Source organism: Thunnus albacares, chromosome 1, assembly GCF_914725855.1.
Source record: "Thunnus albacares chromosome 1, fThuAlb1.1, whole genome shotgun sequence".
NCBI classification, from domain to species: Eukaryota; Metazoa; Chordata; class Actinopteri; order Scombriformes; family Scombridae; genus Thunnus; species Thunnus albacares.
In genome coordinates, this window is record NC_058106.1 from 7,534,409 (window position 1) to 7,552,640 (window position 18,232).

General features: G+C 42.4%; 1 protein-coding gene across 3 annotated transcripts in view; it reads left to right on the forward strand.

Moving 5' to 3' along the window:
• The window catches only part of cdh8 (cadherin 8), a 99,231-nt gene that overhangs the window by 37,016 nt on the left and 43,983 nt on the right, over positions 1–18,232 (forward strand). The window lies entirely within an intron of this gene.

Here is an 18,232-nt window from a genome sequence, read left to right on the forward strand (position 1 = left end):
CTCTGCCGCACAGCAGTCTAATCAGTGTGTGAGATTTCGGAGACGGCTGATCTCTAATGGGCTATTGCATAAAAATAATGAGTGAATAAGAACAAGAGGAAATGAGTATTCCTATTTACATGCTTGCCTGCTATGAGTATCACGGCAAATGAAAATACAAGAATGATAAATCAAATCAAATCACTAGAACTTGCATAGCTCAATGCTGCAACTGAACAACTGGCGTCAGTGTCAAGACACACTTAGCAGGGCCGCCTAATGCTTATTTTACATCCTCAACAAAACAGCCCACTCACAAAGAAGAAAAAGTCCAGCTAAAAATATGCAAAACCTGAGCCAAACAATCTTCCAGTGTACTAGAAATGAAACTCACCACATTGGGACATTTGAATCTGAAACTGAAAAAGCACCATTAGCACATTTCAGACATGCTACAGCAACATCAGCATATGTAGATACAGCACTCACCCTTCTGGAAAGCATAAAAAATTGCTATTCTCCGCTTTGTGGGGCCACGATTTCTTAAGATGTGGACCATTTGGGAATATGTGGAATTTTTATTGCATTCTTTTAACATTTTCATGTGTACAGTCAGTTATGTGATATAAGCTGGTGATCGCTATGATCAAATATTTATGGAAAGATTAGAAAGCTCAGAGTATAATTCTTTATAGATGACAAAAACTGTGGGAAAGGGACTACTGTGTGGTACTTTATTTCCTAAAAGGCATTTAAAATTGGTCATTTGAGCTTTTTTTCTTTGTAACACAGCAGATGAGACTTGGCAAACATCACAGTAGAAATGTCAAGTCAAGTCAATTTTATTTATATAGCACCAAATCATAACAGAAGTTATCTCAGGACACTTTTCATACAGAGCAGGTACCCAACATCCCCCCATGAGCTAATACTTGGCAAAATGTCTGCTCATGGATATTTTTGAATTCAAGATTCAGATGTTTTAGAATTATCATAGAGGCAACAGAGGAAGCCAAATGAAAGACATCCACACATAGAGAGTTTGCATGTGCACTCACAAACTGTTAGCTGTCACTTATGCTGACAACACTGACTGATGCTAATTGCCACAAGCTACCGTTCTTCAAGCCCCCACAAACTGGTACACAAACCACTGCAAACACTTTACTTTTCACTGTATGCAAATATATTCATATATTCACATTCTTATTCCATCCATGCATTTAAATGACCACAGTGAGATGATCACATAATTCAAATGTAAAGCTCTTCTAGGATTGGCAGGAGCCTATAAGTAGATCAGTACACTGCATTTTTTTTTTTTTTTTTTTTTATTTCCAGGAAGTCTCGCCACTGACCCCAGAGCAGCAGGGGTCTTGTAGAAAATGTTTCCATCAGTAGCAAAAAGGAGATCAGAGTGTGTCTTTATGCCATTTTGACATTGGAGGAGTTCAGCGAGGGGTGCTGAGGTCTGTTGTTGGGCGGTATGTGCTTGTTATTCTGTTTCCTCATCGAGCTTCCTCTTGTTACCTGTCACAAAGCTGACATAACATGCTAGGGCAGATGGTGTTAGGTATGTAACAGAATATGCTTGGTAAATCCCATCTGTAGGTTGCAGCCTTTGCGTCAGTTCTTTGAGGTAACGGTGATTTAGCTGCAGTTCCTCATGATCATTGCACCTGATTCTTATTATCTGCTGCTGCTGCTGCTGCGGTGGAAGCAAAAAGGAACAAAACACAATGCAAAAGCATTCCATGTAAACACAGTGAACTCTGTTGTCTGAACTCTGTAACTTGATCCCTGCTGCTCATTGTTTTGGATCTCAGTTGAAATGTACTGTAGCTCTCTGAGGGTTTTGTCAGTGCAGGGACAGCCATAGTGATGGGGTAGAGAGCAAAGTGGTAGTTGACAGCACTCTGTGATTTGCCAGTGTGAATAATGCATAAGAAATGGAAATCGGCGTCTCTTTGTTGATTGTTGTTCCCTTTTGTCACTACCGATTAATTAAACATTCACGAATGCTCAGTTGTTTGCTTGAAAGGCTTTTCTTTCAGTGACTAGTTTTCCTCCTGTTAAGTTTTCATGTGCTGTGGCATTATAGGAAGATTCAGATGTTCTGGACAAACAAACAATAAGTCATTCATCTCTCTTGCCTCATATTCATAAATCACCGGTTTCTTTACAGTGGTGTTTCATCTTTATCGCAATGAAATGAGAATTTGTGCAGGACTCAGTGGATTACTGGAAGTGTGCTGAGCAGTGGATAACTAATAAAGCCCACAGGAAAGGGAGCAGAAAATAAACGGATGTTGGTGGGGTCTGCTGCATATGAGCAAATCTCTGCAGCGACGTGAAACTGGGAGGCATTAAAATGTAATTATGGAACATGTTAAAAGATGCAGCATTACGTCTGCTATTGAGTTCACACAATGCTGAGTGTGCTGATGTATTTCTGCTCCGCGTGAACCTACCTGTGTGGAATAATCAAAAATCTAATCCAGACTGTAACAGACTGGTTCTCCTGACGATGTTATCCACTTACAGAGCTTGTCAGTTCCACTCCAGACTTCATCAATGTCTTACCAGCTCCTCGGTTATCAAGAGTGTATCCATGCGGTATCAGTGAGACCAGGGACAAATATCAACACCCACCTTTTATCTGTCAAGGACTACAGCTAGATAGAAAAGCCCCTCATTGAATGTCACCATCCCCCATAGGAAGTGGTCCCCACAGCCGGATGAGATATGTGACATGGGCCAGCGAGGTCACCATGTTTCCTGTGTGCGGAGGAGCATAGAGGTTAATGGGAAATGAAGGAGAAAGACCTTTTGTTCCTCCTTTAAAAGGGCCAGTCGGATAAGACGTGTGGCTTTCTGTGACTTCTCTCTGACTTTCATTTTCCTGAATGACTGAGAAAGGAGGTGACTACCATTTTAATTGTTTAGTGGATCGTCCCTCAGAGTACAGTGCGACAATGGGAGGAAGTAGAGAGCAAAGGTGGTGTCTGTGCAGGAGGAGCGGATACCAGTCAGAGTGAAGTTTGATCTCATTAGCAGTATTAGTCTGTTGTCAATAGAATTTTTTTGACTGCTTTGTTTATGAATGGGTAATAATGTACAGTGTTGTTGAAGGGAGAAGATGCATCTCCAAATTGTCAACTTTTTAGGAAATAGGAAAAACATCAAGAAAAACATTAAAGCTGCATTAGTTCTTTTTTGGCCACTTGGTTACAGAAAAATATGCAACACATGATCAACCCTTAAAGTATTCATGGTGTATGTGTTAGCAAAGAGTTGCCTATTTATACATCCAGCAGCCATGGAGAAACACTAGTGTTCAGTTCGAGTCATGTTTCAGGCCACCTGACAAATGCAAATCCAAGAATTCTCATTTCAGCTCTGTTTTGGTCTCCACCAACTCCTGAGAAGAATATCTGGGTCTTTAGCTGCTAAATGCGCCACTATGTTGACTAGCAAGTGGCTGCCTTTGTCTGTCTGGCTGGAAATGAGTTTGTGGGCTAGAAATACAAAACAAGCTACATGTAGCGTTAGCCATTTATCAAGGTGTTTATCAGTTTTATCAGAAACTTCTATTGTGTTTGTACTTTTGAGCATTTTCTCTCTGAATGCAACTGGTTGAGGTGTTTTCTTCATTTTTGTTTGTTTGGTCCATTTTCTTTAGTTGCAGTGTGTTCAGCCAACTTGGGCACTGTATCACAGACTCTGTGGAACTGAGGGGTTTGTCACTATTAGCACCCCCTTACACATTATTCAATTCAGTGTTACTATAAAAAATAATTACTGCAGCTTTAGCCAAAAACCATATATATATTTTAATTTTATTTAACTGATTTTGTTTCTTGTGTGTCACAACTCCAAAGTTGTGAAATTCCCTCTGCTTCTAGTCTTCAGGAAAGTAATGGACCACATCATTCTTGTTTTAATTGAAGAATAATTATTTCAAATAATTAACAATTCATGTAATCAAATTAAAAGTTGATATTCTACATCTCTCACATATCTGCCGTATTCTTAGATCTACAAGTTTATTCATTAAACAATTATGTTTCACTGTTCAATTAAAACTGTGTTTATTGTTTATTTGTGCAAGCCGGGCCATGCTTAGAATTATAATTCATTTGCACGGATTGCACAGATCTCACAGGATTAGTAGATCCTGTTTTCCTGTTAATGGGGTCTTCGACTTTAAGGCCAGTACAAGCTGACAAATTCTCCTCCATATGCCTGTCGACCATATGTTGGAATTATGAGGCTCTGCTACCCTTCTGCAGCTAACAAGGGGGTTGTAATGTAGTTGGAAATTACAAAGTCTGCTTGAAGTGACGCTTCAGGTAATTAGGAGGAGGTCGCTAGACCCTCCTCCCTGCACTAAGGGGGGTGCGAATGACAATAATTGCTACACTGCGAAACAAACTTGCTGAAAGTTGTTTTGCCGGATGGAACTCATGCGAGAGATGCCCCAGGAGTGTGCTTCATTATCAGGGCGATTAATAAACGGGCGTGTAGACAGATGGCCCGTCTCCTCTTCGCACGGGCCATGCTCTCTGAAACCCCAGCAAAATGAATACCTGTATGCAAGCACGGATCCTCGCCAAATGTGTCAAGATCTGCTAAATTGGAGCGCAGACATAAAATTGAAGTGACATTAATAGATTACCTTGAGTTGATTTGCATTTTCAGAGTTATTATGGGTGTGGGTAACAGGACTAACAGGCACAGCCGTCTATGTAGGACCTTAATGATGTTTCTGATTACGCTCTCATCACCACCGGCAGCTGGGAAAATAAGTAAAGGCTTGTCATCACAGATTTGGACGATAAATGAGCAGACTTGATCAAGGGGAGATGTATGGAAATGAGCAAGATGCAGACCTTTATCAGAGTTGATCATCTCACGCTTCCAACATACAGCAGAAACCTCACTGTGATCACAGATGATTTAATACCCATGCAGGTTTATAAGTGATACACTGATACATAATCCTGCATGAAGGATAACATCGTTAAATACTGCTGTATGTTTCATCAAAGCATGTGTCTATGAGTGTGTGTGAAAAGTAAGGTATACAATCAGTCAATCAATCAAACTTTATTTATATAGCACAAGTCATACATCAAATGCAACTCCAAGTGCTGAACATAAAAAGTGGAAATAAGAGTAAGTTAAAAAGAACATGAGTTTAAATTAGAAAAACATGAAAATTAAAAATAAAATATAGTATAATAAAACTAAAATAAAATAAGAAATAACAGTTAAAGTGCAAGGTGAAATAAACACTCATTACATAAAAGCCAGGCTAAAAAGATATGTTTTTCTTTTAAAGATCCACACTCTCTGACATCCTCAGGTCCTCTGGCAGGATGCTCCAAAGGCTGGGGCTGTGGGTCTTAGACCGGACCCTAGGAACAACCAAGAGAACACTACCAGAGGACCTGAGGGATCTAGTGGGTACATATCTTAAAACCATGTCAGACATGTAGTCAGGAGCAAGACCATTCAGTGATTTGTAGACCAATAAAAGAATCTTAAAATCAATTCTAAAACTAACAGCTAGTCAGTGCATTGATTTTAAAACAGGTGTAATGTGCGCTCTCCTGCTTGTCCTGGTCAGCACACGAGCAGCTGAATTTTGTATAAGTTGGACTTGATCTATTTTTTTTTTTTTTTGGTACACCAGAATGGAGAGCATTACAATAGTTCAGCCTACTAGTGATAAAAGCGTGCACTAGTCTTTCAGTATTGGCCTGGGAAAGAAACGGACACACTCTGCAATATTTTTTAAGTGATAACAGGCAGATTTGGTCACAGTCTGGATGTGGGCATCAAAAATTAAATTAGAATCCACGATGATATCATTTTAGCCTGATACCTGGGATTGAGTGCTGCTGACTTCAATTTAGAGGTCAGTTTCTCTCTCTGTGTCTCTGTGTCTCGTGTTGAGAAGAAGATTGTTGGATTGTTCTGATTATCACTGATCAGTTTGGAGAATAAGCTGTTTAGCTTGTCTAGCATTTTTGATTGACTTAGTGTACACACCAAGATGCTCCCACAAAATGCCATGGTGGACATATGATTTAGACTTTCTCCATTTTCATTCTGCTACACATGACAATTTCTCTTTAATTTAGTAATTTAGTAATTTTTCCAGGGGGCACTCTGTTTGAGGTTGGTCTTTTTTATTTGACAGGGGCAACAGTGCCAATAGTTGTCCAGTTTTAATTAGGTGATTTACCAGATCGTCACATGAGGAGGGTAGAATAAGTGCTGGTATACTTTCTAAACAGGTCATGAAATTTGCAGCAACCTCAGGTGTAAGACAGTTTTTGATAAGGCACTCTGTATTTTTCTGTACTGTTCAGGCTATAACTGAATACACAATAATGATTAGACATAGCCATATCAACAATGGAGATCTAAGGTCATCAGATCTAAGGTGTGGCCGTGGCTATGGGTAGGTCCAGTGACATGCTGAGTAAAGTCTATATAATTCAGAATACTTATAAATTCCATGGTTTTGGAATCTGTCTTATTATCCACATATAGGCTAAAATCATCTATGATTATGCTTTTACCATGATTACTGTGGAGATAGGAATTCTGCAAAGTCGGCTAGAAAGAGGGGGCGTTGCTTGGGGGGCCTGTATAAAGTTACTGCCAACACAGGAGGCTGACACCTGAGTAAAATGGCATGATGCTCAAATGAATAAAAGCCTCCCAAAGATATATCCCTGCCGCCAAGAGCAGCTGAGAGTATAGTTGTGGTCCCACCGCCCTTTTTCCTTTGTCTACAGGAGCGGGAGGAACTACAGTACAGGCCTCAATAAGAGTGGCTGGTTCATCAGTACTGAGCCAGGTTCCGGTTAAAAAACATACAATCCAGTTTGTGCTCCATAATAAGGTCATTAATAAGAAATGTCTTCTCAGAAAATGAATGTTGAACATTATAAAAGTGCCATACTCAATGTCTCTGGGCTATTACTTTGAATCAGTTTACTTTTCAGAGAGACTGATATTAAATTGTTCCTATTAACTCATAGATGTGGTCTATTGCTGTCCATTGTATTATTATAATAGCAGATGATAGTACCAATAGAATAAACAGTAGGAGACAGTAGTCCAGAGGAATTATTTCCTACCATATAAAAACATCAATATCTGAGGCAGGTATTTATGTTTAACTGGGCCCCCATCCTTGGTTGCCCAGTATATGTTATGTGGTAGTAAATATCTTTATAAATGTCCCTCCATACATACATCCTAAAATCTATGTCAAAATCTAAATCTAAGTCAAAATCTATCTGTCTATCTATCTATCTGTCTATTTATCTACACATTGCCGTCTTTCAGATCAATACAGGAAAAGCTGAGCTATTTTGAGAGCATTTCATGCTCTACTTGGGCCAGATGTTCTATAAAAACCCTGTTCTTTGATATACCTAAAAAAAAATATTATTGTACTATGCTGATCTAGCAGTAAATCTTGAACATATTTCAGTCTTGGAAAGTCTGAGTCGCAATTTATGAAATGCAGTTTAACTCGAATAAACCTTAGCAGTATTTCAGGGTCATATCAACCCACATAAGTAAAAGAAGCACATTTATAGTGCATCTTTTATCTGGCATTTCTCTGTTGAGCTTTGAGTGGAGAGCTAAGAGCGAGGGTGTCTGGTGTTTGTGTCTCTCTCTTCTCTGATCCTAGACTCTGGTCTGCAGCTTGGCAGATGGACTGAGTGGCAGGGGGCCCCTGGCCCTTTAACATAGTGGGCAGCTGGGCCAGAGCTGGGCCAGTGCTGGGCCGGGGCACATCTGACGAGCAGGCTCCTGGGTTGGGCAGGGACGTGGCAGACCGGGGCTCTGGTGATGGTGGTGGGCGGCTCACAGGCTGAGCTGGGGTGAAAGGGGGTCAGAGCAGTGAACCTGGCCAAGGCTCTGACTCTCTCAGGCTCGTCTAACTGCCAGGCAGCGTGTGTGCCAGCCTGCCATTTTCTGTGGCCTTGCTAAATGGGGATAGGACAGGCCTCCGAGGCAGAAAGGATTTAACTGACATGCTGGAGTTTCTCTGTAAATAACCTGCTACTCCTATCAATCGCACCTCATTTGGCAACAGCATCTGCACTTGCAGAGCTGTCTGTATGTGCATGTGTCTGTGTATGTTGTAGGCTTGCTTAATTCACCTCTGTGTCTGTGATACTTGTCACCTGTCAGTAACATTTTCATTTTTTCTTTGTGTAAATCCATTCTTCTTCACTGCTCTTGCCTGTAGCTACACACAGCAGCAGATAAAGTGTCATAACTAATTCTGCATGTCTTTGTTTCAAATTAAAGTCATTACATAGGCCTTCTCTAGCCTATGTAAGAAAAAAAAAGATCAAGTCAATATTCCCCTAGTTAAACCATATGTTCAGAAAAAGAAAGAAATGAAAAAAAAACATACATACATGCAGAGTCACAGCTGCTCAATATCACGTATAAATGCATATTACTAATTCATCAAATGTTATTTATTATCCAATATACCTCTGAATTATGTATGTAACATCATCAGTCATTGGTCCAGATACAGTAATATAAGCCCTTTAGAGCCTCCTGGGGCATTCATTTTTTTCTAGAGCACGCGGGCAGGCATACATGCACATACTACACACTTGCATGCATGTATATCTCATGCACACACGCAAATCCCACACGCACAGGTGCATAAACACTGCGCTCTAAAACACATACCTTCCCTCTTTGTTAGCATAAAGCCACCGTGCAGTCGTAAAGATGCTGTTGTTCAGGTGTAATTTGTCCCTGCTTCCCTGTGTAGCCCGCAGAGACACACTCTCTTTGTAACTCACCCTCTTGCTCTTGGATCCCTCTCTCTCTCTCTCTCTCTCTCTCTCTCTCTCTCTCTATCTCTCCCTCTCTCATGCACACACTTTTTTCTCCCTCTCTGTACTTCTCCCTCCCTCGCTCTCCCTCCCGTTTGCTCGCCATCGCTCTCTTTCGCCAAGCTAATGCTCTCTCTCACTCTTCCCTTGAGGGAGAACAAAAAGTAGCTGGCTTCTAGGTAATGAAGCCCTTCAATGTGATCTGCATAAGATTGCCTCCCTTGCTGGCCTGGCTGCCTTGCCCCAATGAATAGCAAAAGACTCTCAATGAGACTAAGGACAAAAAGCAGCCTTCTTCTTAGCCACAGTGTCGATCCTCAAACAAAGTCACCCCCTCTCTTTTTCTTTCTTTTTTTTTTTGCCATGCCCATGAAGTAGAAAGCGAAGAAAAATGAAAAGGAAGGAGGTAAATAACAAACAAAGTTCATGAAAGGGAAGGTAAATGAGAGGAAAAGTGTGTGTGTGTTTGCGTGTTAGAGCGTGTGTGCAAGCTGTTGTGTGCCTGGTTTTGTAATGATGAGTAGAAGGATGCGAATAGCTGAAGCTGTCACAAATGCCACCCTCTGTGTTGTCGCACTGAGTGGATGTGATTAAATGGATTTCATGCAACAGGCTCAACAGTGGTACAATTGGATGTGAAAGAAGCAAAGGTTAAAAGCAAAATTTATTTGGCTGATTGCAGGTTTTTTTTTTTTAAATATTTATAAGGCTGCAGTGTTTGAATTGATACATGAAAAGACCTTTTTTTCCAAAAGCATAAAACCCATCACATCCCAGGTTACTGTCCTTTTTTAATTAAGCGTTGGTAATGAAAGTTTTTGCCTTGAAATGCATGTAAGACTCATCTTTCGCTGTCATGCTGTCACACACTGCTGATCACTGTATCACGGTCAGTTAGTCAGTCTGAGAGTCAAAACAAGGACACAGCATCCTCTTTTCAGCAGTAATGCATAGAAGGAGAGGGACTGATCCTGGTTCAGCGTGTCACCTGACGACTCTGCAGTGCCTTCTAATTTCCACTGCTGTGAGTGAAAGAATGAATGAATGAAATCTGCAAACAAATTAAAATGTAACAAGTCACTTCCAGCAGTGGGACTGTTTGGCAGTGTCTCTGGATGTAAGACAGCGTCATTTTAACAACCATCATTGGTTTTCTGTTTTGGGCCAAATTGGGATGCAAAGACAAATGTTTTACTCTGCTTCATTTATCTGACAGCTGAAACATCTGGCAGCCCTATAAGATAAAACTTCAGATGAGCCAGTAGTATACGGTAAACTATGCAGTAGCCATACGATATTATACCCTATATAGGTGAAGGTCATGACCACATAATATGTCATCAGCAGCACTGGTAACAGAGACAATTTGTGCGTAATGAAAAAAGAATTTCACAATGGATGGGTAACATTTATTTTTCATTTTAAAAGACAACTCCAGCGATTTACTGCAGTACTGCACTTCCATAAACCTTTGAGAAACAGATTATAAAAAATAGTTACAGGGAGCATTTTTACATACTCTATGTTCACCTCAAGTTTTGGACACAACAGTATAAAGATAAAATCACAAAAAGCATAATATGTGCCCTTTAAGAGAAGCTGAACATATTTTACAAAATTACAAAACCGTTGTTGACATGCCTTTGATGATGTCATTTTTTGACATGTAGAAAAAGTCAAAAAAACATGTTGGCTCAACAGGAGTTCTTGCAACAGGTATGTAGCTGACAGCAATAGAAGCCATGTGTCATTATAGCGTGGCACTGCAACCTCACCTGTGTCTGAAACCTGTGAAGTTTGCTGCAAAAGCCAGCAGCTACACTCATTAGGCTGGATACATATCACATCTTACTAGAGATAGATCTAGTGTAGCTTGGCTGAAATAGTCATTTTCTCAGTCAGTCAGTCAGTCATTCACTTACTCACTAATTGCCTATCGCCCCCCTATTCTACAGATGACACACTGAGCTGGGATCATTCACCCACTTTCTCTCTGCAATACTGCTCAACTGTACCACATAGTCTTGTTTACAATGCTCAAATAATGATTTTTTTTTTTCTTTTTTTGATGTTTCTTCATTTATTCATGTGCACACAACAACGCTCGCTCTGTAATTTTGGAGCATTAGCTTAGGGTAGATTAAAAAAAATCTCTTTTTGGCAGTCAAGCTATATGGAACCAAACAAATCAACATCTTCCAAACTTCCTATTTGCTAATGCAGTCACCATATATCTGTGTATTGGTGCAGAGATGCGTATGTGATGCGTAGCTTGAGAAGTTGCATTTAAATGTTTGTAGAAGTGATGGAACTTTCCCGGGTGCGAGACTATGTGTGTGTGTGTGTGTGTGTTTGTGTCCTCATCAGCTGTGTTACATATCAGCCAAAAGTGACAAAGGACTGTTTGAAGTCATGCTGGTGAGTGGGAGGTCCTCCCTGCATAATCGCAATAGCAGGCAAAATGAGGAGGGCTCCAGTTCGCACCTCAGACTTGGCAAATGCTTACTCATATCTGCTAAGATGCCAGGATGCTTTCTCATACACATTTTTCAGTGCTCAGCCGTGGCTCACCTATTAATTATTCACGAAGAAGAGTTGTGGATATTTAATGTTGTGTTGTAGGGCCTTTTTTCAGAGCACTTTTCCAGATCTGCATTCATCCCTCTTTGCTCCTTTGGGTCTCCTTCCTACTGTTTCTTGTATTGTGCTGTACGTTGTTCCCACTTACTCTTTGCTTTTTTCAAAAAGCAAGAATTTTTGCTCTGTGGCTCTGCAGCCAAAAGATAATGTGTATGTATGTGTGCACCCTTGTCATGCTTCAGGTGATTTTACAGTGTGGAGCAGCAAGAACAGGATCCCCTGTACTCTCATCCCTCCATGTCTGCATTATTAATTGTCTGAAGTACCAACCACAGCTATTTGGGCCCTGCAGGCACCCAGAACTCAGCACCTAAAATTAAAAGCAGCGATTGCATCCCATTGAAAGACATAATAACACTCTTTAAAGTTACATTTTGCTCCCAAAAAAGACTTAATTTAACTGCAACAGAAACAAAATGAAGACAGCATGAGGGGAGACAATAAAGTGGCATAATAAATATATTAGCTGTTTTTTTTTTTTTTTTTTTTTTTTTTTTTATGTGTTCGTGTGTGTGCTCAAAGTGGATACAGCGAAGATTCATGTGGCATAGCTGGTGGTGGAGGGGGATTGGTCAATGCAACATAAATGGAGGTGGAACACATTCATCAAGGTGGCAGAGATTTGAGACTAGAGAGGCCAATCCAATCACCGGCAGAGAATAAAGGGGAGAGGCATAAAAGTCCATACAGCAAGGTCATTTGAAAAAGAAGCTGATAAGACGAAAGGATCAAATCTCCAGTACAAGCGAGGCCCTCCTCTTGATGTCTGTCCCCATTAGCTAAAGCCCTTGCCTGGCTCGTACAGTCACTGCCACGCCTCAGCTGTCTGATACGAGGGAAGTTACTGAAAGGAAGTTTTAAAAAAAAAAAAGCCTGCTGCCATGGTTTTACTGCTTTTGTCATCAAAATTTATTGCCATACTTGTTTGTTTTTTTTATTCCTTTTCTCAAGCTTTTTTTTCCTATTACATGTTCTGATATGTTCTGTTATTTGAGTCTGGGCTGGTTACTGTGTGTTTTACCCTCCTGTCTCACTGACATGCAGCCAGCTGATTTGTGGCATCACACAGCCTTCTTCTGCTCTGGCTGTTTGTGTATTGGAGCATTGGCAGCTGTATTGCTCTCAACACTGCAGTATGGATTTAGTCAGTTTGTGGTTTTACCACAGTCACAGTCTGGTGTCCATACACACACACACACATACATACACACACACACACACACACACACAGTCACACGCACAAACACACACATAATCAATCCTACAGCAGGTTTACTATGTCACACTGGGGGCTGCTGTGTAATTGGGTGAATCTGCTCTCCAGCACGCTATAGAGATAGCCCTTTAAAATTTCACTTCACTTCTGGGAGTGTAAACAAACCTTGGGATTACTAGGGGTGTAAATTCACATTCCACCATTTCTGTCACTCTTCTCCTCAGTCATTTTTTACCCTTTTTTTCTGTTGGCCACCAACTTGAGAGTTTAGGGGTGTTTTAGGTGTTCGTTCAGCATTTGCAGTGTGTTTGTGCATCTGTCTGTCTTTGTGTGTTTCATGACTCTCAGCATGTTAACAAGCTAGTGCATGAATGTGTGTCCCTCTCCATCAAGGGTATGTGTGCATGTGTGTGCCAGCGTATGTCGGTAAGGTGCGCAAGGTAGGCGTGTATTTTAGCATGTTTGTGGTGCGGACACTTTATGTGGCGGCATGCAGCTTTCTGTCTGTGTGTTCCCTGTGATGGATTGCTTGTCAGATGGCAGCATAGCACTGCTCTCACCGGCTGACGGAGACATTAAGTCACCAGTCACGTAGACGTAGTATGTTTCAACATTCCTCTGGGAAAACGCTTTAACCCTTCTCGCTCCAGGACGGCAGTCAGATGACAGAGTGTATTACTTAGAAGGTGTTCACCACTAAAACCTGCAGTATAGCAGGATTCAGGGGAGTTCAGTGTCTTAATGCTGTTGTGTGGGTGGTGGAGGACCTCTGTCACATGTCGCTTTTAGATGGGCCAATTGCCAGGGTTATGGGCTATGGAATGTGTGCTACCACTGTCATTGAGAGACTGGAGATTTTTTTTTTCTTTTACTTTTTATTTTACCTCTGCAGGATGTACTGTAAGAATAGAAAATATATAATTGACTGAGGACATTTCTTGCACAGCCAGGGGGAGAAGATGCTGAGAGAGGGATGGAAACGCTTCTCTCCAACTCTGTCCTTTGTTTTCAATGCAACGTCATACTTGGTGCTGCTGCTGCCTCCAGAATATGAAAATAACACACTCTGAAATACTGGGAATGTTCACACTATTGACTGAAGGCTATATATTTGGACATGACCATGGATCATTATAGTTTATTTTAACAGAGATTTTCCTTTCGAGCCAAGTTATTATTGTAATGCATTAGTGCAAGTTTAAATTTACTTAACTTGACAATTACAGGTTTTTTTAAATTTTAGTTAAAAGTTTGTCAAAATTAGAGTCCCCTAAAATTAGATGTAAAAGTTTTTTCTCAATTGCATGAGATATTCATGTCTTCATTCTAATTGAAATACTGCTATATTCTAAATGGTGCATGGAAGTATGTGACATCACCTTTTTCTAACATAGCCCCGCTTCAAACCAGTGAGAACAGGACAAAAACACAAATACAGAAATCTATACTATGAAATCACCAAAACTGTTCTAACTTTGGAAGATTTTTTTGTGTTAATCAACGACCTCATAATTTACAGTAAGAAGCTGATTGAGAAAATGTGTTCTCTATCATGTTGAGAACGTCTATCCACTAGGGATGTGCAGAGAGCCCAGTATTTGTATTTGTATCTGTATTTGTTGAGGCAGCAAAATCATTTGTATTTGTATTTGAATAAAAGTGGAAAGAGGATTAAAAATCCTGTTATTGTTTTTATTACACTTTTAATTTTAGAAAATTAAAGTGTTACAATAAGTGTTCATGAATAAACAACCTAACGAAGGAGTTCCCCACACCAGGTCTCCAACTTGAGTCTCCAAGATTATAGACGACTGCGCTGACTACTGAGCTAAAACTTTACTCATTGCCTCATTGCAGACAGACCTCTACCTATTTATACAGCCATAACACAGAGACAGCACACCGTGTAACATGTAGGGAAGAACTTCAAAGGTGATTATTGCTTAGCACTTTTCATTTATTGCCTATTTTTTACAACCTAACTTTATGGAAAGGAGAAGGGGAACAAGGGGTTATGGAGAGTCCCTTGCGAGCACTTCGCGTGTGTCAGTAGCTCAGCTTTATCTCTGGGGAACACCCCCAACTCCGGGAGTGATGTCCAAATTAAGAAATGTGCGTCATGTAGCAGGTGGATATGACTCCCCTTGTTGAGACCTGCTGATAGACGTAACAGGGGAGCAGAGAAGAGAGACTGAGATAACGATGTAACCAACCTGTGTGCTGGTATTTGACATGTTTTTTTTTTTCTTCCCGAACACAAATAATTTTTAAAATATTTGTATGAAACAAATATTCATAAAAAAATACAATTTGTGCTTTGTCAAATAACGTGTTTGTATTTGGAAACACCCCTACTACCCACCCTACATATTCCATATGTGGACGGGACTGACTGACTCTTTAAGACACATCACTTGTGGTGGACACGGACTGATTAGCAACATGTGGTTATGTAAGCATGCATGCATGGCCTCTCTGATTCCTTGACTTCCACGATCAAGCAGTCAGGCATGTGTGTATCTTGACTTTTGAGTTGTGCATGTTTTAGAATGTGTTTTGACATCAGTGTTGTCTGCTTACCTAGTGAGTAGGAGAGCTGGTCTACGAGCCCCTCTCTGGATTGCTACATTGCCTTTTCTACGCAGGCTGGTGGAAGCGTTGCAGCATCGGCTTTTTCAGTCTGCTTGCACAGCCATCGTCTCACATGAAATCTGATCTCATCGTAGGAAGCAGCGGATGTGCTTCCCAGCTGATCGCTACACCACAGTGGCCAAGTATGGCTTGTGTGTATCGGCGACAGCGCTGTCTAACACCCACAGGCATAGTCCCTCATGGAATCCAGTCTGATCGGAGGATGCGAGGGGGCATACTTTAGCCACACGTATTTCCAAAGAGAAAGAAAAAAAAGCAAACAGGAATTAGCCGGGTAACTAGCATGCCTCTGCGGTCCACTTGGGCGTCCGTGTCAGTGTGTGAATGAATGAGGGGTGAATAGCACCACCACTGTGGGCATACTTTCCTTTTCAGTTCACAAGCATATACATAGTTTTTGTTGCGCAGAGAAAATGGCAAGCCCTGTAGGCCAAATCTGTTTGGGCTGTGGGATAAGGATGCCAATGGAGGATGGTCATAATCAATGTGTGCATTGTTCAGGAGTGGACCGTTCACACATGACTAGCCAGGAACCGGCCTCCTGCATGAATTGTTTATCCTGCCAGTTAGAGTGAGGGAGACTCTAACATTGTTTCGCAAATATCCAGCCACTCTCATTGGGCAGATGCAGCAAGCCAAGTAGCGAAGAGTGGTGGTTTGGAATGACCAAGTGAGGGTGGAGTCTGAATCACTTCATACCCTGGCTGGGGCTGTCAGGAAGGTGTTGGCAATACCCTCACCTGCAGCTACAGGGACAGCCCCATCTACTACTCAGCACTCCACTTCCACTCTAGTAGGGTAGGAGGAACTGGATCTGAAATCGAAAAGCCAGCAGAACAAGGCCAGAAGACCTCCCATTTTGATGACGAAGAGGTGGGTCAGCCACGCCCCTTTTCCTGCTTCCTGATTTACATGAGCTGGTACTCAGACAGTTTGCTAAACCATCTGAAGCCCATTATTGGTCTGGTCTATGTAGTAGGCTAGCATGTGTACAAGAACAAGCAGTGACAACTGAGGCCATGGCCTCCCTCTGGATGGTAAGGCACCACCTCTAGCTGTCTCAGTTACAGCTGCAAGGGGAAGACTTGGTCAGTCTGCTTAGGCTGCTTGTGGTGCCATCTGCCATGTTTGGGCCAGATGCAAATAAAACGCTCCAGCAAGCCCAAGATGCCTGCCAGTGTGCTCGGGAGATGCCGTGAACGGTGTGCCTTAACAGCCACACAGGCTGGGCCACCTCAGCCAGCTTCTGTGGCTCCAGGTGACCTAAGGGTCTGTTTGGAGGCCAACTGGTGGGGTAGAGCTAAACACAGTCAGCAGCCAGGGCCCCCTCCCCCCTAAGCCCACATCTCATTCCTGATGGTGCTTAGAACCCAGCCCCCTCTTGTCACCTCTCAGGACAGCACTTGTCCTGGGAGACCCATGGGGTGGACCCCTGGGTGGTTTCCACCATGACTCAGGGCTGTCATTTGCAGTTTCTGTACCCACCCCCGTTGACAAGGTCAGCCACCCTTACAGTGGTGGCAGACTATCAGCACAGGGGGGTTCTGGCTGCAGAGATCTACACTCTACTGGCAAAGAAGGCCATCAGGGAGGTGAAGCAAAATGATCAGCAGGCTGGGTTATATTCACATTACTTCTTCAATCCTAAAAAAGATGGGAGACTCAGACGGATTTTGGCTCAACAAGTTTTTGAGATCCCTATGATGCAAGATGTTGACTGTGCCGAGGATTCAACAGGCCATCCCCCAAGGTGATTGGTTTGCTACGATCAACCTAAAGAATACATATTTTCAGATCCTAATATGGGAGGGGCACAGATGATACCTCAGGTTCACCTTCGATGGCAGAACCTTCAAATTCTGTGTCCTCCATTCAGCATATCGCTAGTCTTCCACACATCCACAAGGTGCATGGACACTGTCCTGGGACCCTAGCTTCAGGAAGGTCCTCAATTACCTGGATGTTTCCCCAACTCCTGGAAGACAGGTCACCCTCAGGGCTGGCTTGTCTCAGTCCTGTTTGGGGGCCAGGGTAACCTGGAGATTGTGTTTCCACCCCTTAGGGTTGATGGCAGTCACAGTGCACATCATGTCCCTAGCTCTTCTGAACATGCGCCCAATGGAGTGCTGCCTCCAGAGCATTGGACTTTTCCCACAGAGAAATCTGAAAGCCAGAGTGTTAGTGACACACAGACTGCACATGTATCTCCGTTGGTGGGAGCAGCCAGCCAGCTTAACATGGTTCAATCCACTGGGGCGGCTGTTGCATCACCAGGTGGTGTCATCCAACACCTCCCTGGTAGACTGGAGAGCTGTCCACGAGGGCATCAGCAGCCAGTGGCACAGACCCTGGTTAGCACAGCACATCAATCTTCTGGAACTGCAGGCTATCAATCTAGCTCCTCTGCATTTCCTGCCAGAGCTGAGGAACCACCATGTACTGGTGAGAAGAGATGGTACAGTGGTGGTGGCATATAAACAGGCCTCCCCTCGCTTTTGCAGATTGGCTTGGCTAATATGGGAGTGGACACGTTCACAGTTCAAGTCCCTGAATGCAATGCATGTGCCGGGTCAGGTGAACCTGGCGATGGATCAGCTCTCTGGGGTAGGGGGACCCCTCCCTGAATGGAGGCTGCATCCAGAGGTTGTAAGCAAGATCTGGGACTGCTTTGGTACAGCCATAGCCGATCTCTTTGCCTCCATGGAGGCTGCTCACTGTCCCCTTTTTTTCTCCATAGGGAGAGACAATCCTACCTTGGGCACAGATGCGATGGCACATCAGTGGCCATAGGGCCTCCTGTATGCCTTCCCTCCCTTCATCCTCCTGCACCCACTCCTACAGAGTCAAGGTG